General features: G+C 42.3%; 1 protein-coding gene across 1 annotated transcript in view; it reads right to left on the bottom strand.

Annotated features, from left to right (window-relative positions):
* Positions 1–1,508: 1,508 nt before the first annotated feature.
* Positions 1,509–26,293, bottom strand: part of TASP1 (taspase 1) — a 310,101-nt gene continuing 285,316 nt past the window's right edge. The window contains exons 14-15 of the transcript XR_011494551.1: positions 8,415–8,527; positions 1,509–3,928 (exon numbers count right to left, since the gene is read on the bottom strand). The gene's annotated coding sequence lies outside the window, so the exon portion shown is untranslated. The remainder of the gene's footprint in view (positions 3,929–8,414; positions 8,528–26,293) is intronic.

Genomic DNA, 26,293 nt, shown 5'->3' with positions numbered 1-26,293 from the left:
CCAAAAACACAATTTGTATTTCGTAGCTCATACATGAATATGTATTTCGTTCTTATCAGAAGAGTGGAAATGCTGCAAAGACTAACTCAAATGTTTTCATCTTATTTCTTCGTACACTCACATTCTACCAAGAGTCTCTATTTTGGGATTTCTAATGAGTTAGGAAGGACTGAAAGGAAAAGGAGCTATATATTGTCTGATCTTTTTCTTTTCTTCTGTGTCATTTGCAGCATACACAATTAGCTAATATAGGATGTGATAAGGTTTCTTGGTCATTCGTGTTTCTTACAATGCCATTTTCTTCTTTCTGTATTGGAAGCAAGTTCTGGTTTAAATGGAAAGTGTGGGCTTCCAGGACTGTCAGCACTACAGCTTACTTTGTATGTTGCAGACATATATGCTTGAATCTTGCTGGGCTCCCATGCCTCGTGGGTCCACCAGAGTTCTGTATTCACAGGCCATCGCAAATACTATCTGCAAATGGACAGCAGACCCACATATAGCACATATCTCTTCTGCTCACATACATGTCCCATTGTCCTGTCAGACAACTTATACCACACAAGTTAAAAGATAAAATTATTAAGAATGTCAAGATAGCAACAGCAGAACATTCAACCAAGCACAGGGCCCTCCTGAGCACAGCCTGTGCAACTGCCCAAGTCACATACCTGTGAAGCTGGCCCAGCATGTATATGGAGAAATCGCCAATAAGGTGATTCTGCATTTTTCATTTGTTTCATTGTTCTCCCCACACTTGACTTCCTGGGAAATCCGCAGAATGCCTTGTGACATTTTGAGATCATTAACCACTTGACAGGGGAGGGGAGAGAAATTTAAAGCAAATGTGTCAGGAGTCACCCCTAATCAAAGACCAATCCAAAGTGAAGATAAAAGCACCTTGGAAATTACAACATGAGTCAATGGCAAGATAGGGTCGATCCCAAACATTTTGAGAACAGGTCAGTTATGTCAAGGAACACATAGTTGCTCTCCAAAACACACTGAAATAAAAATATTCACAGTTGTTTCCCATCTGCCACAACCCTTTACCCCTGCCTCCTTTTAAAAGACGTAGTTGACATTCCATATGTAATATTCAAACTTAAACAGCTTGGTGGCATAAAAGGATTGTTGTCCATGTGAAAAATAGTGCCTCATTGTTCTATCAGCAAGAAATAAATTTTATGATAATTTAAAAGTAATATGCCCTTTATATATTATAAAAATTTATTTCTTGTTTCATTTTTATTTATTTTTAAAGGCATTATCTTGAGGAGAAAAGCCAATTTCAAAATGTCACATACTCTATGATTCCATTTATATAACATTCTTTTTTCTTTTTTATTTCCTTTTTTTATTATTTTTGAAATCTTTTTAAAATGCATCACACATTTACCTTCTTCTTAATTAAATTAATTGAATCTTCTTAATTAAATCTTAATACAGATTCCTATTTGATCTCTCCTGGAGGACTAAACATCAATTATCATACTTTCAATTGGATTCCACAGAGATTTATTCAGAAGCATTCACAGGCAACGGATTATGCCAAGAGTAATGTCTGTCTTAATCAGCTTGGGCTGCTATAACAAATATACCATAGTCTGGGTGACTTAAAAACATCAGAAATTTATTTCTCACAGTTCTGGATGCTGGAAGTCCACGATCAGGGTACCAAAATGCTTGGGCTCTTGGTGAGGGCCCTCTTCCTGATTTGCAGACTACCAACTTCTTGTATCTTCACATGGTGGTGTAGGAGAGGAAGACATTTCCTCTCCCCAAATGTGCGTTCGTCTGGCCGGAGAACGAATTAAATTCACATGAGACAGAATAGCAAGAGAAAATTAAACAAAGCTTTATGAGGAACCATGGCCCGGGGCCTTTCTTCCCAAAGGAAGAAAGGACACCGAAGAAGTGAGATGCACATACTGGTTATATACCCCCAAACAGGGTGTTTCACATGTGATTGAAATGTCCCTCCCACAATAGTCACAAGATTGCCCTGTTAGCACATTGCTTGATGGACACAGCAGGTAGTGGTCTGCTGTCTCAGAGGGCGTAGCCGGAGGCAAGTCTATTGTCTTGAGCCGGGTGGTCACAGGTGAGCACAGCAATCAGTTCCTAGCCTATAGAAAGATGCTTAATCCTTAAAGAAATGCCAAAGTTGGGAGGGGGAGGGAAGTCAGTTACAGGAGGTTACCAGACTAGCACAATAAAATGCAGATTTAAGTCCTTGCCTTTGGTATTGATTAAGAGTTTCTAGAGAGAAGGTCATCTCCTTTCTTCTTCCTGGTACAGAGAGGGAGGCACCTTTTACAGATAGAGATTTACCTTACAAACGTAAATGTGTCCTAACAAAGGGCAAGTTCCATTCCTCATAGCCTCCTTCCCTGTCCCAGTTTATCCAAAGCAATCAGCCTTAAATAATCCTGATGCCAAAGAGACATATCTTGGGGTGGCCAATTCCAGGTCCCCACAGTGGAAAGAGGGCTAGCTAGCTCTCTGGCCTCCTCTTATAAGGGCACTAATGCCATTCATAAGGGTTTCACCCTCATGACCTAATTATCTGTCAAACACCCACCTTCAAATATCATTACATTGGGATGAGAGTTTCAATATATGAATTTTGGGGGAATATATTTAGTTCATTACAATGTCCCCTGCTATTTTGTGTTTATGATCCAATTGGAGAGGTAAAGCAGAAGTTCAAAATTCCTTGCTATTATATAAATCTGAACAAGTACCGTGGGGATGCAGAAGAGAAGGGAGGGAGAGAACATCATAGGAATTCAAACGGATCTTAAAGGATGGTTTGCCATGGCAAGAAAGGATGCACCAGGCTAAGAAATTCACAGTTCTGAAATGGAAATTCACAGGTGTGAAATAGAGCAGGGTGTTTCATTGGAACAACAGGTCATATGTTTGGCAATAGATGGAACAGTGAGAGAACATTAAACTTATAGGTACAGACAATGGGGAGTCATAGAAGATTTTGTAATAAGAGGATGGCATCAGTATTACACTTTAATGCAGCAATGCATTTTGAAATGTGCAGGACTGTTTGTACCAATATAAACTGTTGCAATATTATGTGTTCTTTTAACTTATTATAAGCTTTCTGTCACCTTTTGGACTGCCAGCTAATCTTCTTGATATTATCAGGATATCTGACTCTAGCCACATCAGATTTAATTTCCACTTAAATTCTGCCTCTAATCTGCTAAAAACTAGAAAACTAAGTAGCCAAGATTATTAGAATTGTATTTAAATAAGTATATATAGGCTGTGAGAAATAGACTGAAATTTACTATTTCTCTAGATTGTTTACTATTTCACTTAGTAAACAGCAAGGATTCATCCAACAGTAAAGTGAAGGGGTTTAGACTCCAATAAAGACTAAGATTTCTAAAGGAAACTTCTAGTTAAAAATAGTGAAATTGACCATGACTATCTCTTCTTCCTACTAAAATCTCATTGAAACAAAAGCCAAGGAATTTTAAAAAACAAATTAATCAATAAGGTCAAAGAGAATTGAGAGACAATTTGCCATATGTGCTTTCAACAAATTTTTGGAAGGTGAGCGATGGATAGAGGAATGGTCATTACCTTGGCCAAATGAAAAATGAGAAAGCCAATTGCTTGCAGACAAATGAGGCCAGAGCTGCTTTACCTTGAAGAAATTCTGAGTTTCTCGGTATTTATAAGCAACAATTCCAGAAGGAAGGTGAGAGTAAAGCCCATGGTGGAAAAGGGCATTTGCTGGAAGTCTGCCCATAGCATGGTTGAGTCCGTCAAGTATCCTCTCCCATCGTGTGCATCCATGCAACAAGCCTTTCATTGCTTCCTGGCAGAAAGTTGAAGGTTTGTGATTCAGAATAAATGGACTTGGGGAGCAGGCCCAGAGAAATGCAGAGATGAAGCAAGGCTGAAATAAAAGTGTACATGTCATACTGTGGACTCCACAATCTCCCTTCCCCACCCTACTTCCAGAACTCCTCTTACCCACGCATGTGCAGACATACACACAGGCACACACACACACATCCTGGCGGGAGATTCAAGTTCCCCCTACACAGTCCAGAGAAAAGACCTATGGATAATGACATTTGGGAGTTCTTCAATGAATCGGTGATTCACCTCCCAATCACCCTATGGTGAAGTTTCCCCATGCATGGTATTAGTGCATCCAATTGTGGTGCCTCACTTTTGAATATAGACTAACACCAAATACGTGGTGCCTTTTCCAACACCATTTCTCTGACACCCACTGAGTGTCCAACAATTCAATTCAGTTCTGACACTGTCTCCCTGGAGTTAGTATCAGATCCCATAAGTTAAAGGGCTCAGTCTCACAAGACTGCCCCCCTGTAGAGGCCAATCACAAGGCTCAGGCCATCCATACTTCTGACTGACTGGCTATAAATTGTGGGTTCCCATGACCCCCTCCTCAAGTTCAATAATGTGCTGGAATGACTCACAGAACTCAGGAAAGCACTTTACTTACTATTACCAGTTTACTACAGAGGATACAACTCAGGAACAGCCAAGTGGAAGAGAAGCATAGGGCAGGGTATGGGGGAGGGTCACAGAGCTTCCCTGCCTCTCCAGGCATACCACCCTCCCAGCACCTTCATGTGTTCAGCTAACCTGGAATCTCTCACTGTGGTTTAGGAGTTTTTATGGAATTTTCCTTACTAGACACAACTGATTAAATCATTGGCCATTGGTGATTGAGCTCAATCTCCACCCTCTCTTCCCTCCCCAGAGGTTGGGGGGTGGAGCTGAGAGTCCCAACCCTCTAATCACAGCTTGATCTTTCTGGAGAACAGCTACCATCCTGAAGCTACTCAGGAACCCCTAAGCCAAAGGTCATCTCATTAGCACACCAAAGACACTTCTCACTCTAGAGATGCCAAGGGTTCTAGAAGTTCTGTGCCAGGAAACAGGGACAAAGACCAAATATTTTTATTATACCACGTAAACATATCACCAGATATTTGTGAAAAGTCTCCAATGTGAAAGAACAAGGTTAAAAAGGAAAAAAGGAACAGAATTAAGACAGGAATGAATATTATTAGTATTCTCAAATAGATAAGAAAAGATATTGCAGCCAAATAAGAACAGGTTCCTACGAAAAATGAACAACTCAAGAGGGAAAAAAAAAGAACTGGAAAAAAATGATCATGGAATTTTTTTTTTAGTTTAATAGAAAGTTGAGGAAAATTCCCAGAGAGAAGAGGCAAAGATCAAGGAGATAGAAATTAGGAAAAGGAAGGAAAGCAAATTAGATGATCAATCCCACATCCACCAAGAGGAGTTGCAGAAAGAAAGAACATGAAGAAAGAGGCAAGAAATGAAAGCATCAAAGAAAAAATGCATGACAATGACCCAGAACAGAAACACATGGGTTTCCAGACTGAAAGTGTTCTCTGAGGGCTCCAGACAATAAATGATGGGAAATTTACACCAAGGTGCACAAGTGAGAAATTTCTGAATACTGAGGTTAAAGAGAAGATACTAAAAGCTTCCAGGAATTAGAAACAGATTACATAGAAAAGAGTGAGAATTAAGTATTCAGGTAAGAATATTCCAGCAATGAGGTTCCAATGGCCATTGAGTTATGTGGTGCTTTCACAATCCTGAGAAGGAATGAGTCCCAACCAGGACTGGCCTCATGGGTGTGCTACCAGTGAGGTCACACAGGGCCCCAAACTCAGAAGGGGGCCTCACACTGGGGTTTAATGCTGTGGTCACCATTTTTTAAATCATAACAATTTCATCTTTGAATATGTGTTTCATGAGTGAAGTCCGATAGGGCAGTGGTCCATGCACAATGCTCCCTCCAGCCACCTCCTCACTTCCCTGCTGTGGGGTCTTGGCTCCCTGCTCCCTGACACCACCACGAGACTCCTGCTGCCTCTGCCCCGTGGGCCTGGTGGTGAGAGATTTGGGGTTGGGCACGTGTGCCCCACATACTTGGTTGCCAGGCTGGGCTCTCGGTTCCTATGAAGGTCTATATTCACCCCACAAGCATCCTTGTGCCTGAGGGAGGGAGTGTGACATTAAAATAGCAAATAAAAAACACCGTGAGAGCTTGAGAGAGAGGTCACAAAAGAAAGAAAAAAAGCTTTTTTCCTGCTTTTTGAGAAAAAAGGCCCCACATTTTCACTTTACGCTGGCCCCACGAATTACGTAGCCAGCCCTGGTTTCAATTTAGAGACTGCTTGGGAAACAAAGGAGTTTTATTCTTACCTCAAAAGCTCAACTGTGAATATCGCCAAAGATAAAAAGAGCAGGTACTCCTAACATTGGTTGATTTTATAACGATGTTGGAATGGTTCCAGTGTGCATCCTGGATCCCATAGTTGGAAACTCCTGCTTCCAATGCGTCTTTCCTGAGCCACACCCTGACTACTGGATTAGGATGCTGACCCAGGGCATTGGATTCACAACCTGACAGCCACAATTTCTGACCCAAAAAGACAGTTTCAGACAGAACTAGATGCTCCCGAGGGAATCCATGAGTGGATTTAGGGGTTTAGTGGAGTTTTTGCCATATGAATAGCAGCACCTGTTTTGGGAGAGTTTCTTGGGGTCTTCGAAGTTCAAAACCATCTCAAGGAAGATGTGAGACCCTAAAAATAGCTCCCAAGAATAAGGAAGATTTCCCTCTCTGGAGAATTTTAAGCGGAAAAGAGATTCCTGCTCATCTAGAAGAGCACAGTGTGGGCCAGAGGCAAAAAGGGAGGGCGGGTGCCTCAGACAGACTCTCTAGCCCCCTCACCTCCTGAGCCTCTGACTTTCATTTTCTTAGACCTTGGGTCATTGCCAGCCGTGAGAGTAGCCAAGTCTAGACCTTGCTTTTTGAAGTGAGTACTGCTACTTGCTCCACACAGGTCCACATTCCCAACGTGCTTAATGCTCCCCCCATCCTCCCCCTCACCACCACCCCCAGAACCTCAGACCTCACTGGATTTGGTGACCTGACAACTGCCCTCTACATAGGGATTTGTATCGTAAATTGCCACTAAGAGGCCTCTGATACACGTCTTCCTCACAAATTTATGCTGTCGTGGTTTTCAGACAGAAACTGGCGTGTTCACATGTGGCAGGCTTGCAGCTCATCAGACAGGTTCTATTAACTCGGTCTCCAGGTGGTAACCATATTATTTCATGCTTCTCAGTAACTTTTGCGCAACACAATTACCTTTGACAGTTCTTGAGTGGGACAGCAATTTTCAGCAAATGTTTTCAGTAACCAGAGGCCAGAAGGAAAGGAAACGTGAGTGCTTCAGTTAAGTTTTGAGTGTGGCTCTGACAGCTCTTCAGCACCTCTGTGGTGTTATAAATAGAAAATCTGTGGAAATTCGGGCACACGGAACTTAACGGAAGGGAACTAAGCAAGGCCAGTGGTTTCCACTGTATTTAAGAAAGAATTTGCCCTTACACAGAATGAAAAGTTCTACCACGATGAAGTTCTTCCGAGCTGCAGAATATGGTAGAATTTTCTTTCAATGGGGTTTCGCGCTAAGGATGTTTTGTCCTCCTTCGTGCTAATTCCACACTGTGAAGAATGTGACATTCACTTCTTGGACTTGCCTGAATTTATAGTGCCCTCAGCATTCCTCCAAGTTATCCAAGGAAGATGTAGATAATTCATCCTCCATGTATTAGTTTCTAGTTTCAGGAAAAAGATACTAAGTCATCACAGGTGGGCTGTTCAAAGTCTAGTCTTAACACAGTGGTAATATGAAAGTTAATTGCCTCTCCACACTTTTCGCATCAGCATCACCAACACACACACACACACACACGCACACGCACGCACGCAACAGCCACTTTTCAAGAAAACACACAAAAAAGTACCTGCAGTCTTTAGTCATACATCGTTGGAAAAGAAAACAACCATTTGGTCTTCAAATCATCAGATATTAACAGGACTGATACACACAATTGATAAATCTGCAGAGTTCACGGCAGGTGGGGTTGAATATGAGGTCACGTGGCCACAACCACATCCCAAAGAATGTATTATGACTCACATCTCACTGGCCTAGTGCAGAGCAAGACATCCCTTTGACACATCCAAGAGAGGAGCTTACCCTTTGCTCCAATTTCATTAGCAATGTTTTACAGGCAAGCTTTCTTTTGATCTCCAGTGACTAGACACATGATATCATCAGCTCTAAATCAAGCCACATTTTTCCCCCTCCCTAAAACTGGCCTCATTAGTGAGGACAACACCAGCTAATCTGTAACATGTTACAGATTGCAACATCTCCTGGTGCCATCATTTGTCACCTTCTTTACTTGTTTACCAGCCACTTTGTCAGCAACAGTGGGTGATTTTTCTCCTTGACTCAGAGAACAGAATTTTGATTATAGACTTTTCCTGCAATCCTCATCCTTACCAAAGTTTGACGTTTGGCCATTACTGCTTTTGAACTTGTTTCCATGTGTCTCAGGACCTCGTTCCTTCCTTATATGTGACCTTTTGGTAGAGAACAACTGTCCAAAAAGTGATCTGCAGAGGATGTAATATAGAATAACTCAATTAGACATGGTTCTTATTTCCCCAAAGTCACAAGTGACAGTTTGTCAACATTTTACAAGTGTTAGACATTAGTCTTCTGCTTGGTTTGGGAGATGAAAGAAAGAGACATCACAGCCAGGCAACATATGTGTAATCAAACTGTTCTCGGATCATGCTCAATATGAAGAAAGTAGGCTGAGGTCTTTTATTTGATTATGTTTAAAACAATGGCCCTTAATTGGTTTCTTTCTTATTATAAAAACACAAAATATATCTGTTACCAAAATATCAGGAAGTACAAGCAAACCAAAAGTAAACGAAAAAATTAAATATTCGAATTTTCCCTGTGGGATCACTGCTGGTTAGCTAGGCCAACATATTCACAAGTATTTCCTCACTTGGCTGTCTCTACCATAGAGTCTGGAAAAGGTAAATATCATCCAGCCTCCCTTGCAGCTTAAGTGGTCATCTGACACATTTCTAGTCAGTGAGACCTTAGCAGGAAACAAAACAAAACAAAACCTCATAAGGGAGTTTCTGGGTAACCTCTCGATTCTCCCATCTTCCTCCCTTGAGTTGGAGCTGGGGCAGCTATTTTGGGACCATGAGATAGTAAGCATGGAGATGAAAGCCAGTATGTTAAGGGTGACAGAGTGGACATCTGGGCATCACTGAGTAACTGAACCAATGCCTGCAACATTCTACCTCCAGACTTCTCATCAAGTGAGAAAATAACTGCCTATTTATTTAAGCCGCTGCTAATTGCCATTGAATGCAGTATTCCTGTTGTACACACTATAGCTGTTGTATGCAGTACTCCTAGCTGACCCACCCAATCACCTCGAAAAAAGTCATCCTACCAGTGTACTAGGTGTTCTCAGAGCTTTTGCTTTTGAAGGAGGTAGAATACGTCTTTTTGTTTGACCTAAAACTTTTAAAATTTGCCATTTAAAAATCAACTTCAGTAATAACTTTACTCTTCTAATAATAATAATAATAACTGATATTCTTATGGCACCTTGGCTTTCATTATCTCATTCTCCCGTCCTCATTTTGAAAGTGAGAAAACTGTGGCTCTAGTTAACAATACTGCATTGAATATTTGAAAGTTGCTCAGAGAGTAGTTCTTAAAAGTTCTCATCACAAGAAAAAAAATTGTAACTATGTGAGATGATAGATGTTAACTAAACTTATGGTGGTAATCGTTTTGCAAATACACTTATCAGGTCACTGTTATATACCTTAAACTAATACAATGTTATATGTCAATCATAGCTCAATAAAACTAGAAAGAAAAAAAGAAAAAAATGTAAGAAAATTGAAGCTCAGAAGAGATTGAAATTGCCTACAAAGTAGTTGCAGCTTAAATTCAAGTATTATGGTTGCAAATACTTCCCCCTTTTAGTCATAATACGGGCTAAGTCTTCTCCAGTGAGTTCACAAATGCTCAAGTCTACAGCTTGGAGGCTGAGTAAACTGGAAGCTGACTGTGGTCAATTCTAAAAGCCATCTGAGATGCCAACCAAGTTGAGGGCAAAGTTCACTGCCTAAGCAGGTCACCCAGAAGAAGCCTGGCTCCAGGGCTCATAATTGTGCTAAAGGTAGGAATTGCTTTCTGCAATGGACTTTCTGTCTCCCCCACCACCACAATAAATTCATATGTTGAAACCCTAATCCCAACGTGATGGTATTTGGAGGTGGGGCCTTTGGGAGGCAATTAGGTGGTGAGGGTAAGAGACGACCTGAAGGCACTTAGTCCCATTATAAGAAGAAGCCACACAGCTAACCAGTCATGTGAGGACTCAATGAGAAGATGGGCATCTACAAACCAGGAAGAGGGTCCTCACGAAAACCCAACCATGCTGGTACCCTCATCTCAGACTTCCAACTTTCAGAACTGCAAGAAATAAACTGTTGTTTAAAACATCTGCTTTTAGGCATTTTGTTATAACAGCCGAAACTGACTAAGACACTTCCCAAAGGTCACCATGGAACCAGAGAATAAGCACACTAACTTTTCCTAGTTCTCTAAAAACAGAGTACTTTTATCTTCCTTTTCCAAGAAATTAAGCCAGAGGCCTAAGATCATGGCTCTTGGGAAGCGTAGAGCCAGGATTTGGACTCTGATCTATTTGACTCTAAGGCTGGGGGGCTAATCCACTAGGCAGTACTGTCCAGCTATGGCACCTGTTCAGCATTTTCAAATATCGTGAACACCCATTGTGAATTTTTTTGGTAGAGGGGGAATAGGACTCTGCAGAACACCAGACAGGTCAGAAGACCTGCGTCTGAGTCTCCAATCTGCCACTTTGCATAGGAGTCTGAGTAACTTACCTGTCCTGGACTTTGCCTGAAAATTAGGGTTGATGATAAAGCAAAGGAGATGATGTATATATGAGAAGTTTGAGCAAACAGCCGTGACAACCTCCTCCCCCGAAGTCTTTCTCTTCTCATCCTTCTCTTGATGATGGACTTAGTTGGTGTATTATTAACTTTTGCTATGTGACAAACCACCCCAAAATTGAGCGGCTTAAAACAACCACCATTTATTAGTTTTCAGAACTCCACGGATGGATTGGATGGTTCTCATCTGGGGTGGCATGCCTAGACTCTCTCATGTGTCTGTGATCAAGTGCAGGGTCAACTGGCTGCTGGCTGCTCTAGAATGGCCACAATCACTTATCCTGTGGTTAGATGGCTGTCGGTAGGCAATAGGACGACTAGCCACATGTCTCTCATCCTCCAGCAGGCTAGTTTGGGTTTGGTCACATACGGTCACGAGAGAGAGAGAACGTATGCAACACACCTAGTGGCCCAGGCTCAGAACTGTCACAACACACCTAGTGGCCCAGGCTCAGAACTGTCACAACACACCTAGTGGCCCAGGCTCAGAACTGTCATATGCTCACTTCTGCCACATTTATTAGTCAAAACAAGTCACAGGCCACCCCAGATTCAGTGAGTGAGGAAGTAGACTCCACCCCTTGGTGAGAGGAGCTGCAAGGTCACATGCAAAGTTAGGAAGAATTTGTGGCCATTTTAGCCATCAATTACAATACTCAGCCAGTTTTCTGGAGCCACACATTTAGGCCAGCCTTCCCAAGTCTTCTCTGCCCAAAAACCCAAACAGAGTCTGTTTCTGCAGTGGAGCAGATTGTAGGTCTGGATGGGTTGTTTGTTTTTGTGTTTGTTTTGACTTTTAGCTATTTCCTGGATGTTTCTTTCAGAGAGCAGAAGGCTCAGTTCTGTCTGCCATGTGTATTAAGATGAGCTGTGACAGAGCATCACTTTGTGGTCAGAGGCCCTGGAACCAGGTGGGGACAGACTCAGCAGAGACTGCAACAGGCCTTCGCGGAACTGGAGGCTGCCCTTCCCAAATAAGAAGGCACTCTTCCTTCTGAGGTGCTTGGAGCTGCCTGACAGTCAGGGCTGTGTAAGTCAAAAGCATGACCGTGTTACCCAGCCCTGGCAGGGGTGACAGGGTGTGTTCACCTCACTAGCTAATCGGAGACCTTCCCAGCCTGATGAATTTGTGGAACTCCTGGCCCTTGGATGACAATATCTGGCTCACACTTTGTCTGCTTTCAAGCTTAGAGATTGCACAAGTGATTTGAAAGTTTGCAGAGGGCCTTGGAATGTCCTGTTTGATGAAATCATGCATGGGGCCCCTTTGGATGGGGACAAGGTGGGGTCACATACTCCCCGCAGGGCTCCTCCTGATGGCATGTGTGTGTGTTGGGGGTGAGTGCCCACCCAGCTTGGGTCACCTTGTGCCATCTGGGGCCTGGACAAGGAGAAGTCAGGGGACGTGGCTGGCAGAGATGCAGAAAGGAATGTCTCAAGCAGAGCAAAACATTCCTCTCATGCGCTTTCCTGGCAAAGCCTCTGAGAATGGAGCCTTCTCCTGAGGAAATATTGCAACACAGCTGAGATGCTGAAGGGTCAGGGAGGGGTCCAGGCCAGTGCAGGCAAATGTCCCTTCACTGGCGTCTCTTACCTCAGGCAGGGTCCTGCTCGGTGGCGTTTCTGCATGAGTGGGCAAAATGAGAAATTCCCACCCTCTCCCCTCACAAGCAGATATTAGATGAGGTCCAGCAGGAGGCCAGTGTCAGACATGCATGGAGGCTGGAATGGGGAGGCTACCGCACCCACCACGCTCCTGGAAGAGCAGAGGCTCAGCAGTGATTGAGGGAGGCAGTTTGGCTCTTTGAAAATGGCCCTCTTGGGATTCATTCCCCAAGCACTTATTTTCTGGCTATAGAGACAATGCTAAATTTAGTTCTCATCTATGTGAACGTTTCTTCCCTTTTCTCAATGGCTCCGCCCTAGACTAATTCCATCTTTCTTTGTTTTTTAAAGAATATTCTCTTTTCTGGTATTCAGTGGACTTTTTGGTTCTGTGACACCAGCAGGAATCTCATCCTGAGGGGAGAAATATGACCTACAAAGACAAGGAAGTACCCTTGGCCTTGACCTCCAGCCTCTGGGGGAAAGGTCTTGGGGATGCCCTCAAGTTTACAGTGTCTGGAATATTCACACACACACACACACACACCCCCATACTGGACTTCCAAGCCCAACGCTTCCTTCACTGCAATATTTAGAATCACTTTTCAGAACCTGATAGAAAGGTACAGTTAATTTAAGTAAATGGAGGTAAAGGGAAGGGATGGTATCTACATAACAGGAAGGGAATTTGGGAGAGAAGAGATGGGGGAGACATTCTTCACTTAAATCAGAGATCCTCAGGATTTAGCAGAAACATCTGCCAGTAGAGATGTCAGTGCCCAGGGGAGGTTTTCTGGAATGAAAGCTTTATTCTCTCAACCATCTGCTAGCTACATTTGATAACATCCAATCTCCTGGGAAGAAAATGTGAGATTAGCCCATTGGGTTCATACCAAGTATGAGAGAGGACTTCCCTTGAGGCCAAGTTCTCCAGCATCCTTGTTTTTCTCCTGTCTCCCCAGGGCCTTGTCTTCTCCACATGTCCCATGTCCCTCACTCACTGTGCTGGTCCCTCTGGATCTTTGCTGGCCCCGTGTTCACTCCACTCCAGGCTCACTTAGAGGCTAAAGTGATTAATAAGCCACAGCAGGCCCAGGAAACAGCCCAAGCAGCCTCCAAGATTTCTTGGGCTTGTGGCATAGCAGAGGCCCTAAGTTTTCTGGGATCCCACTGCTTTCAATGCCATGTAAGGAAATCAGGCCTCACACAGGTGAGCGTGTCCAGTCAAACTATCCCCACCCACTCCCAACCCACCCACCACCTCCCCAAGCTCCTGCGTGTTTGCACACATTCACCAGGCTCCATGCCTGCAATATTAACGTGCCCTGATTCTACCTCCAAAAAACTGGTGAAAATGTCAGAGCTGTTTCTTTTCTGGTTTTTTTTTTTTTTTCATTATAAAGACAACATAACCACATTAAAGAAAATGAAGAAACCAGAGTTAAAATTTTTATTTTTATTACTGTTTAGTCCTTATTTGTATGCATATAGGGTCTTTTTTTTTTAATAGCAGTAATCAGAAGGTAGGGAATTTTGCTGGCTGACTTTTTCTCCACCTCAGCTGCAGTTTCTGACCCATGAGATGTCTTTGGGCACTGGCATCCACCAAGGGCAGTGTGAGGCCAACGGAGCTGCTCACGAGGCAACGTCCGGGGGCTGACAGTGCACTACTCCTCAGTCCTTCCCCAAGGGAATCTAAAGTGTCCTTGACATTCACAGGGCACCAGGAGAGAAACGAATTGCCTCCCTGAGTGGAACACCCCCACATGGATCCAATGTCAGGGCCCTGGCCCTGTTCCCTGGAGGGTTAACTCTGGCGGGAGGGAGGTCCAGCACGCACCTTTTCCCAGTTGAGTGACGCAAGACTGGCGCCTTGCGGAACAGAGCCGTCAGTGTCTCTGGAGGATGGACTTGGCACTGGGTTCAGAGCGGGTGAAACACTGGGAGTTTGTTAGCCGAGCCAACCCCACTGCTCCACTGTTTCCCCAAACACCATAGGTTTTCCTAACTTGGCCTGAGGTTGAAGGGAGGCAGCTGGAGATGTTGAACAGGACCCCAGGGGACCGACCCCCATCACTGCCACAGGCTCCTCAATGCCTAGTCGGGCATTTCCCTTGAAATCCCTCAGCTCTCTCCCAAACCGTAAAACACGAATGAAGAGCAGGACTGTTTGGCCAGCACAACGCCTGAGAGAAACTCTGGAGGCCGCTCAAGGGCTTCTGCCGTCCGACAGGGGCCACGCTTCCAAACACAAATATTAGCCTTGGCAATCTGGCCGTCTCCTGCTTCACAACTTAGACGGCACTTTTGGGGGTCATGTTTAAGTTGGGGAAGAGAGACATGAAGAAAAAAGACACAAGGTCTCCGGGAACAAAGTGAGCTTTTGATTTCTAGACAGTATTTAACTGTACTAGTGTTTAAAACCCACCGTGGTTAAAGGCTACGTTTCTAGGAACTTCTAGGTAAATTCCAGCAGCTCTTCCTTATGGGGTCCTCAGGCTGGAGACGTGAAAATGAAAATATCGATGCTTAGATCCTTGGTAAAGATTGCAAAAGCACTCACATGAAAACTAATCCCCACAACTCAAGACTGGAAGCCTTGGGCATCAGCTTCATAAAGCCTGAAGATTTGTCCTGTTTTATATTCTGTTATGATGGTCAGCAGGTGTGGGCACAAAAGGAGACAGAGGAGAGGCTCAGGAAAAAACGAAGTTTATTAAATTCACAGATCTCAGAGACAAGAGGCCATGCAGGCCCACATGGCAAAGACACCAGGTGGGCAGGAAGCAGGAGTGAGGGGAAGGCTTAGGCCATGGCCTCTATTGGGGTTTCTATGGGAAAGGCAAGGCAGGGCAGGGTAAACAGTTCAGGGCTGGCTAGTTTGAATAATTCTAGCAGGCTACAGGGGTGGTCCCCAGTTGCCTGGAATGTGGCCCTGGAATGATTAAGGCAGAGGAATATTGCCTCCTGGGGTACACAGGCCAGAGAGAGGAGGTTGGGCTCTGGATTGGTCACTTTCCATATCCAGGGGATGTTCCTGGCTGAGTCCTTTGCCATCTCTAAGAATTGGCTAGCTCAGGGAGAGGCACTCTCTCCCCAGCCAGGCAGATTTTTTCTAAGATGTCAAAATGTCATAATATACAGAAAATTGTAAATATTTACAATACACAGAGACTTCTCCAGTTGAGCCCACAGCCAATGAAAATACACCTAACCTTATCAGGGATGCCAAATCCAGAAGAGGGCAGTGGTTTCTATCCAAAGCATGGTGCCAACGGCAAAGCACTAAGGTGTGCCAGGAGTTAAGTGCACCCAGGAATGGGACAGAAAAGTCTCCCTGGGGCTCTGGGAGCTGTCAGCTGCTGGAGGACAGCAAAACCCACATCAGGACTCAAGCCTTTGAAACTGGGGGCCCCAGACTTCAGCAGTTACCTGGGCTTCAGATAAGCCAGAAAAATGTGCAGTGAACTTGTGAAGTCGCTCTTTCTTCATTTATGCCCTAGTTATCCTAGCTCCTCAAGCTACATATAATTTGGGACCCCCTTCCAGGAGTGCATTGCCATACATGCCATTTGAACCAAGGATTCCGCATCTCAGAATTTGCCCTTAGGCCATAATCAGGGACGAAGGTGTAGTCCGTAATCTTTTAGATGCTCAAGTGTGTTCATAATAGAAGAAATTTGAAAACAACACAGTCAAAAGGGAATTAGCAAAATGCACTATGTACAAACAAGCAATATGCAGCCATTTAGAATTATGTCATAAATAATTTAATGTGAGACGTGTTGATATCATGACTGAAAAAGGGTTACAAAACAGTATGATACTGCTTTTGTTTAAAATCTGTATGTGTGTTTATATATTCAGAGAAAACAGCTCCATGTGGGGGAGGCTTTCTTTGCCTGCTCCCCACATTCCTGCCTCAACTCATGAAACAGGAGCTCCCTCCAATTCCGTGGCTGTCTCAGAGGTGCTGAGGAAGAAGTGCTCAGCCATGGAGCCGACCCTCCGACCTAGAGAGAGTGATTTATCCAGTTGTGCCATACGGGCACACAAGTGGGTGGCGGTCATTCAGCCTCAAAACCTAAAACAGAACCTCCATGTTTCCTGGTCTCTTGACAGACATGCTCTCTCAGGGCCATAGACTCATTTCCTGCCTCAGACAGGCCCAACCAGGCCTCTTCTTTCTGGTTCTACTTTCTCAGATTGCCTTGAATGAATGAAACCAGTCAGGTACACCTGAGGACCAGCTGCCTCAACCTGAGTAATTAATAAGGCTGATAACTTTTATTCCATTTGGCTGAATTCCATTTTATTCCATTTGGCTGTATTTGCAAGTGTCATCTAGACTCCTGGAGGGGAAAAGGAGTAATTGATGGAATGCAATCAACAACCCCCACCCTGAACCCAGACTGACCTAAGGCAGTGGTTACTTGTCCCCTAGGAGACATTTGGTAGTGTCTGGAGTCATTTTCGGTTGTTCCAACACACATGGGGAATAGGTAGGGGGTTGCTACTGGCATCTAGTGGGTAGTAGGTAGGGGCCAGGAATGTTGCTAAACACCCCACAATGCACAAGGCAGCCCTCCACAATAAAGATCTTTCAGCCCAAAATTAGAAGCCCTGGTCTTAAATATATATAGAGAAGTGCTGACAACAATTTGTCCTCTATTTTCTATAGTTTCTCATTTTTCTACAGTATCTGTATGTTGCTTTAGTAATAAAGAAAAAATAAAAGTTTCTTTAAGTTTTAAGATAAATTGGTTGTACCCTAAGTAGGATTTGTCAAATTAATGACACAAGGAATAACTTGGTTTCTGCAAAAGGGTAGCTAGGACTATGGACTTCTTAGGGCAGGGATGTCTATATTTTGTACAACTTTGTATTCTGAGCATCTGGATCAGAAGCTGGCACGTGGTAAGTATTGAATAATTGTTGGATGGACAGATGGACGGGACCTGCCTCAACATCACCAAGAACACTTAAATGTCATCTGGTAACCATTTTGCAATATACACATGTATCAAATCTTCGTGTTGAACACCTTAAACGATGTTACATATCAATTATATCACAATGAAGCTGGGAAAAAAATTTTTTAAAAGATAAAGCGGCTGTAGCATGTTGAAAGTTCAGGTGTGGCCACATTTTGGTGAGTATTTATTGAAGAAAATTAAAATCTGGTTCCTACCAACAGGTCTGGGCACTCTTTGGAAGCCTGCCTAGAATGGAAATAGTGTCTGAGAGGCGGAGACACTGGATTTGACAGACTCCACTCATAGCTGTGCATTACTATTGAAGAAACTTGGCAAGTCAACCCATCCCTAAGGACCTAATGGATTTCATGTTGATTTCTATTTTTTCTTTTCACTCAAATTATGTGAAATTTTAGCTACTGACACCACCATATGGGTGATGTAGTGCATGCCAAGGAGCGTGTAGCTCTGTCGCCATAGGTTTATTATGGCTGGTCAGTCCTAATTAAAAGAATCCTTTCATCTTGTCTTTAGGACTTCCGGACATGGCGCCTTGGATTTATTTTTGGCTCTGGGCATCTATGTTGTTTCCCGTTTTGTTGCCAGATTAATGACATACAGCCTGTGAGCTAAGGCAGCCCAAGAGGAATATTTCTCTCACCTTCCTTCTTATGCCCTAGGATGATTCTGGACCCACAGCAGATCGAGTGCATCATACAAAAGTCAGCAAGTCTGACGTGCAAAACACCCATGTCTTGCCACCTCCCGCGTGTTGGTATTTTTGACAGTCCTCAATTAGAGTGGTACAGTTAACTTCAGCCTGTCATTTGCGTGGGCTAATCTGTTTGAAAAATCCTTGAGGGGTCAGCCAGTGGTGGGAGGACCATTTTCCTATAAACAAATGATGGAACGTCTATGTCTGGAAGACACCAGCTGTGGTTTGGTTCCAAGGCCTTTAGAGGAAGCAGAAATGCCAGCCCCCTTCCTCCTGGGCTCCACAGGCTCATTCCCGGGACTAATACTTTTCTATTCCATTATCAGAAGCCCCTGAGGAGACCTCTGGACCACAAGGATGTCAGGTTCCAATTTCATTTTATCATTACCAGTGCTAAAGATGCAACATTTACCCCCAAGAAACTATTTGGAATAACTTATTTAAAGCTGTTGCTGAGTATGAAGTTCGAAATCCTTGAGAACATCTAGGAACGTTGATTTTGGATTCAGAATAGTTAATCTTATCTATGTGTTTGTTTGCTTGTTTATCTTCCACATATGAGTGCAATCCTACAGTATTTCTCTCTCTCTCTGACTTATTTCACTTAGTATAATACCCTTAAGGTCCATCAAAATTTTTTTATTCAAAAGTAGACTTTGTGTAACCATAGGACAGTGTTATATAATAGAACTTTTGGTGATGAAAATGTTCTATATCTGTGATATCCAATATGGTAGTCTCTAGTGACATGGGACCTGGGAGCACTTGAAATGTGGCTAGTGTGAGTGAGAAACTGAATTTTTCATTTTGTTTAACTATTTTAACTTTAAGTAGTCACATATGGCCAGTAGCTCCTGACTTAGGCAGTGCAGTTACAGAACTGGAATCATTACATTGGGTTCTAGAACTTACTCAATCTGTGCAGATGCAGAAAACAGGTGTGATGAGAAGTCTCAAACGTTTTACATGTAAACTCATTGAGAATGCATAACCTCAGATTTTATAGCATATTTACCTTCCTGGTTAAGGTTTTCTAAGATTTGGGTTAAAATAAATTTATAATCTCTCAGCATCGTATATCCAATGAGGTAACAGGCATGTGTGCTGAAGGGGTGAGGGGACAAGAGACACACAAATAGCTTCCTGTGTGGCAGCAGAAAGTCAGTCTAGGGCCTTTTTTAACTGTTGTAAATAATTCAAGGGCAAATCATTCCTTGTGGACTTTACTTGGCTCAGCCACAATGAGGAACCATGCTGCCTCCCAGACTCAGACACTGGAGAGCCATCAAGCTAACATTTTAAAACAGTACTTAAGAAAATACATGGTTCTTTACAATCCAGCCCCTAACCACCTCTCACCACTCTCCAGACACACAGAGGGACTTATAATTTCTCTACCACACATCTCTGTCTCTTTGCTTTGGCTGTTAATTCCAATGGAGTCCGCTTTCAACTCTCTCTTAATGAAATAAAAGATGCCTTCCTTTTCTTTATTACAGTGTTTCCCAAGCATCAATCATCTGAGTACCTCCTTCATGATTTTTTGCCGTGTCTGTATCCTCCTCTACTATTATTTACCTTAATACTTCTAATTTGATTCACTCTCATTTACTTAGTTTGTCTTGAGCAGTAATATCCATGATATCATGGATTGGGTGTGCTGGTTATATTTTTGCCAAAACATACTAAGGCAAATAAATATATATATGATGTAAGGAAAAATGTTTAGCCATTTGTCCCCTAAAATCAACTCATGTACCACCAGTGGCATACATTCAGCAGTTTGGGTAATTCAGCTCAAGCATCCACACCTCCAGGAAGCAGGTTATGCACCCCCTATTGCTCCAGCAGCTAGGCATAAGCCCCTGGTAAGAGGATAAGAAGACTCTTCAACGGGAAATTGATTGCCCAGGTTCTGACATTTGGGAGTCCTCCCCCAGAGCAGCTGGCCTACTGCCTGATTCTACTGCGAAGCCCCTCTTGCTTATAAAGCTTCCAACCATATTTTAGGTACTTTACTATAAATAGGAACAGAGAGCCAAAGACCACCAGACATTTGAGGAATGTCTCCTGTGGAAATAAATAAAGGAAACCTCATTTAAAATGGACTTGGGAAGCCCCGAAGGGAGAGCTCTCACACACATACCACTTGTCTCAATTTGCATAGTCAGCAGGAAGAAAGAAGATTCCTACATACCTCAGTAACAAAACTGTCTGCCACTTGCAGCCAATGAAAAGCTGCCACTCTGAATTTTTGTTCTCCTCCAGTGAAATTTTTTGATTAAAACAACCTTCCCCAATTTCTTTCCCAAACCTAATAAAAGCTGACCTTTCCTTTGTCTCTTTGGATTTGCCTGTGGCCCACCATAGTTTGCATTTCCTGAATTGCAATTCCTCAGTTATTCTCAAATAAACTCATTTTGCTGGTAAAATATCTGGCTATTTTATTCTTAAGGTTAACACTCTTAATAGAAAAGACAGAAACCAAAACAAAGAGATAGGGAAAAAAGGAATGTGAAGGACACAGAGATAAGGTAGGGATCAGAAGAAAACTTCAAAAATCCTACTAAAGTTAATATCCTTAGATTGAAAAGAGAAGATGTTGCATCCATGAGACAAGAAGAGAAAACTATGAAAACTAATGGATCAAATAATAAGAAAGAACTCATAAATTTAAAATAGGATGACTAAAATTTTAAAAAATCAGTAGAAGTTTTGGAAAATAAACTAGATGAAACCTCTCAGGAAATGTAACAAAGAGAAATTTTTTGTTAAGAGCGATAAGATAAGAGTCTTGGGGAATCCATCTAGGAGATCCAAGATCCAAATAATATTTATTCTAGAAACTTAGAGAAAGGAGAATGAAGGAAATTATCAAAGAAATAATGAAAGAAAAATGCCATAATTAAAGAACATTTAGAGATTGAAAGCGTTGCTGAGTGACCAGTACTCTGAGACTCATCGAAAGACAGAGATCCTAAAAACTACACCAGAAAAAGAGAGAGGGAAAATGTCCACTTACAAAGGATTGGAAGTGAAATTTTCATTAGACTAGACACAGCAATAGGTATGCTTGAAGACATTAAAGAAATTGAGTTTTAACAAGGAATCTATATATAGCCACATTAGAAATAATTGTAAGAGGGAGAATAAAGATATTTCAGACCCATCCCTGAACCAAAGACTAATCGCCTCCCATGTGCCCTTTCTTAGAAACCACTAGAGAAGATGATCCTACAAAAGGAGGGAGTAAGCCGAGAAAGTAGAGGACATGGGAATCCAGGAATAGGGCATCTAGAAAGGGAGGTTGTAGGGTGACGGTGAAGAAAAATTCCAGGATAATCACTATTCAGCAGCCCTAAAGACTGCATCAAAACAGAAGAATAGACGGGTCTGGCACAGAGTCTTCAGGGAAAAAAAGTAGAACAAATAAATTATCTGATATGTTTGAGCTTTCAGAAAAGCTATCAATGGGCATTGACAGATCTGATGAAAATACTTAAAGTGGGACCCAGAAAACTCTGCGAGTGAAAAACAACAACAAAACAAAACATTATACAGGAAAGAAAATCAGAATTCCCTACTTGGTTCTGGGGTAAACCATATTTACAAATCATAATAATATAAACAGTGACAGTTGATTTTGCTAAAAATTGCAGTGTAATTAGGAGAATAGAGAGAAAGGAAAGGGGAGGGAGTGTGTACAGGTATTATGTCTTATTTAACACGATAGGAAGTCAACACACAAGGTCTAAGGAGAATGAATCCAGAGAGAGTGTAAGCACACGGGGATAAATACCAGAAGAAACAACCGAAAGAGATGAAAGTGGGTCTTGGGTAGCAGGACATAGGGTAGGAAGAGGTAAGCCCCCTGCTGTTTGGGGGCTTATTATTTTTTAAATTATGTCCGTATATCTTATGAAAAAACTTTTAAAAAGGCAGGGAGAAATTCTGGTTGCTGGGCTACAGATCAGAGAGGAAAGATTTAGTTGCTGAGGGGAGCCATAAATTGTAGCACAACCAACTTTCCAAAGGCTCCCATCTGCACATACTACCCCCAAATGATGTGATGATATTACACAGGGGAAGAGAAGGAAAACCATGCCCAAGCTCCACCCTCCCTGTTGGGAAATTCTTGGCTCAGCTCACAATACTGAGTCTTTGTTTTGTGGTGTTTACAGGACTGTACCCTTCTGGAGGTGAGATGTTTGCTTTCCATGGCTGGAAAGTTTCCTACATCCCTACCCGCCATATATGTGGCTGAGGAATTGCACAAGCCCCAGCCTGCTTCCTCCAGCACTGGTGTGTCAAGCCTTGGCTGCAAATTATGTGATGTGATGTGATGGTGCCTTTGCAATGCTTTATGGACTGGCTCTGTCTTCCATTTCAACCTGGTGAATGGTTCATGATGTAACTAGGGATCTGACTGGCTGGGGCGGGGAAAGACAACTTAACTCAGCTGCACTTACCTGCCTCTGTGTAACTCTTTCTGCTCTCCTTCCTCCTGTGTTCTCAGTTCTGTTTATCTTGGTCAAGGAGATCCCCATCCGCAGAGTCCTATGAGAGCTCACTGTTCTTCACATTGGCAGCAAAATAACTATGTTGATACCACGTGCAAACTTGCTCATAACTCTACCGCCACTGCTTCCCAACTGATGAGACCTCATTAGAATCATCTGCGATTATACTAACATGCTGTTGGTACTTGCTCTCACTCTTCATTCCCACTGGATTTTTGACAGGGAAGCTAAAGCTTTGTCTCGTAAAGCAATCATAAATCAAAAAATAAAGAAAAGCCAGAGGAAGGACAAAAAGAGAGAAGCATCACAAACCCATATCTTGATTCCAGGACTCGCTGTTGAGATGTTACTATTTTATATAATAAGAAGTTTTATGGCTTAAAATGAAGAGGTGAGAATCAGCAGTTAGTATCCCAGTCATGCCTAGGGATTTTCCCAGATTTAACAATCAACAATATGAGCAATTGTTGTAAAGCAGTCTCTTCATTCGGCACATAAAGGTCAGGGAAGTAATCCGCCTTTCTATACTCAGTCTTAGGAAACTTGGTTTGGGGACTGAGGAGCTGCCAGCAGCCTCATAACTTAACCAACAGAACTAAGCCTATATCAACATGACTTTACTATTCATTCCCGAAAATTCTTGTCCAGTAAATAACTTTAATGTTTTGTCCAGGAACTTCCTGAAAATCTATTTATTTTTAAATAGTGGATTACTCAACTAGTCCCTTTCTCAGGTCAACAGGTTGCTCCATGGGACAGACCTTCTTGCTTATCAAAGCACCACTTGCTCTAGAACCCTTACCCTTCTATGCTCATCAGTTTCAAACTATTAAATCATGAACTTTGCCCACTTGGAATCCCCATATTGAAAGGCCTGCCTTAAACCGCTCAGAACCAGATCTATGCATATCTTCCCTTGACCTTTCCCTTCTAAGCTACTTAAGACTTTGTCAAAGTGGTGGTCTCCTATGGCAGTAAGTAATAAACAGCTTTGCTTGATCAACAGAGCATTGCTGTGGTCTTTTTGGGGGTGTTGGCAGTTGACAAACACCATGCAGATTCTCAACCGTATTTGCAGCATCACAACTGTTGGCTTGGCAGTCTTATACCGCTAGCCCCTTTTCCAGCTCTTTCATTCATTCAAATGTTTTTTTGAATTCTACTGTGAGCCAGGGGATATAGATAGGTTTGGTTCCTCACTCCATAAAGTAAGGAAAAAAGACACTACTCAATTAATTCCCCAAATATAAATGCCTATAAACTGTGCTAAGTGCCATGAAGGAAGAGATGCAGCAACAAAGAAACATTTAATAGGCCTACTGTGAGAAATCCACCAAGGATTAGGCCACTGGGGCTGAGCTAGGAGGAAGGACTAATCTCCAGGTAAGAGTCTGAAAATGGAGAAGGAAGACCTCCAGGCTGAAGGAACAATTTGCCTTTATTAGGCTGGGGACTCATTATCACTCTCTTCAATTCCTTTATCTTCAGGATCAGATAACTACTTTGTTTCTTCTGGCTATTTCTCTCTCACAGAAATGAAAAAGAAAGAGAAATATGTTTCAAATAACAAGACAACCAAAGAGAAAAGACAACATATCCATGTTTCTCATTATTTATCTCCCTTTTCCCTGGGGTCCTTTAAACCTGGGGTCCTTAAAACGTGGTAAAAATGAAAGATCAATCACTCTGGAAAACAGCCACAATTTCTTATACTTAGATTCTTATATAAATGTAAAATACTATATTATCCAGAATTTTTACTGCCAGATATTTACCCAAGAGAAATGAAAACATACACCCACATGAAGACTTAGACATGAACATCCTTAGCAGTACCATTCTTAATAAACCCAAATTGAAAACAACCCAGTGCTCCTTAACAGTAGAATGGATAAATAAATTGTGGTAGTCATTCAAGGAAATTCTATACAGCAGAGAAAATGGATAATCTACTGCTACATGTAACAGCATGGATGCATCTCTCAAACACATTTAAAAAGCCAAATACAAATGAATGCATACTGTATGATTTCATTTATAAGAAATTCTACAGAAGGCAAAACTAATCTATAGAGACAGAAAACACATCAGGATCAGTGCAGGCCAGCCCAGTGGCAGAGCAGTTAAGTTCATGCGCTCTGCTTGGGTGGCCCAGTGTTTGCAGGTTTGGATCCCGGGCATGGACCTACACACTGCTCATCAAGCCGTGCTGTGGCAGCGTCCCACATACAAAATAGAGGAAGATTGGCACAGACGTTAGCTCAGGGATAATCTTCCTCAAGCAAAAAACAGGAAGATTGGCAACAGATGTTAGCTCAGGGCCAATCTTCCTCACAGAAATTTTTTAAAAAAGAAAGAAAATAGATCAGTGGTTGCCTAGAGCCAGAAGTAGAGAGGGATTGACTGCAAAGGGGCATTAGGGAACCTTTTTGGATGATAGAAATGTTTTATATCTTGATTGTGGCAGCAGTTACACAGGAGTATATGTTTGCCAAAATTCAATGAACTATACACTTGAAATGGGTGTATTTTACCTTATGTAAATTTTACCTACATGAAATTGACTCTTTTTTTTAATGAAATAAAGGTAGAAGTTTGTTTCCATATGAGACTACTGAACTCTGCTGCAAATTCAGACCACAGGAACAATTCCTAACAACTTCGTGAGGTAAACATTATCATCACCATTTTACACATGAAGAAATGGACTTTCAGATTCCAACGTCCACGTGAGAACTGAGAAAGTTTGTTTGTTCTTCATGAACCTTGTCAGAGCTGAAAGGTATGGGCGACTGGGTGTGTAGGTTAGCGGTGAGGGGGATCGGAGAATGAAAAACTCAGTAAAATGAGTCCAAGCAGTGAGGAAGGCAGCGATGGAGCCCGGCCAGAGGATGAGGAATAACTGAAAGACATTTTAAGAAACCAGTGTACAAGCCTTTGAAAGAATGCACCTCCAGGCATATTTTCAAACAGACTTTTTGCCTGGAGTTCATTACAAACTACCGTTCCCTAGTAACCAAAAAAAGAAAAATGTCTTTGCAGTGAAGGAAATACAGGCTGGTACAGAAGTAATGATCAGGTTAATAGCCATTACCTTCTTCAATACAAGCCTGTGCTGAAGTAGATATTTCTTCAAAGCTAACTTACCATCCAGCTTGTATCCATTCCTAGGTAGCTTCTCTGTGAGTTATGTTAGGCTTGTGGACAAATGTCTTAAGTTCTAACCTTCATCTTTAATAATAATAATATTAGTAACAATAATAATAATAAAACAGCCCATGGCTGTTTCTGAGTATAAGTAGGACTTGTGGTCTGGGACAAGTGAGAAGTAAAAATGCTGAAGTATGTTTCCCTGGCATTCTTTGGGTGTAATTAAAAATACATATTCAAACATTGGGCTAAAGTGTCCATACTGCCTTGGTACCAATAATGCTTAGAACTTTCTACTTCCTCAGGATTCCTGAAAGACCGGTGAAACAGGTCTTAAGGTCCACATTTTAAAGATGAGGTGTTATATGCACACAGTAGGTTGTTTCAG

The sequence above is a fragment of the Equus asinus genome, chromosome 15 (genome assembly GCF_041296235.1).
Source record: "Equus asinus isolate D_3611 breed Donkey chromosome 15, EquAss-T2T_v2, whole genome shotgun sequence".
NCBI lineage: Eukaryota > Metazoa > Chordata > Mammalia > Perissodactyla > Equidae > Equus > Equus asinus.
The sequence above is the reverse complement of the archived record's forward strand: the minus strand, read 5'-3'. Positions and strand labels throughout refer to the sequence as shown.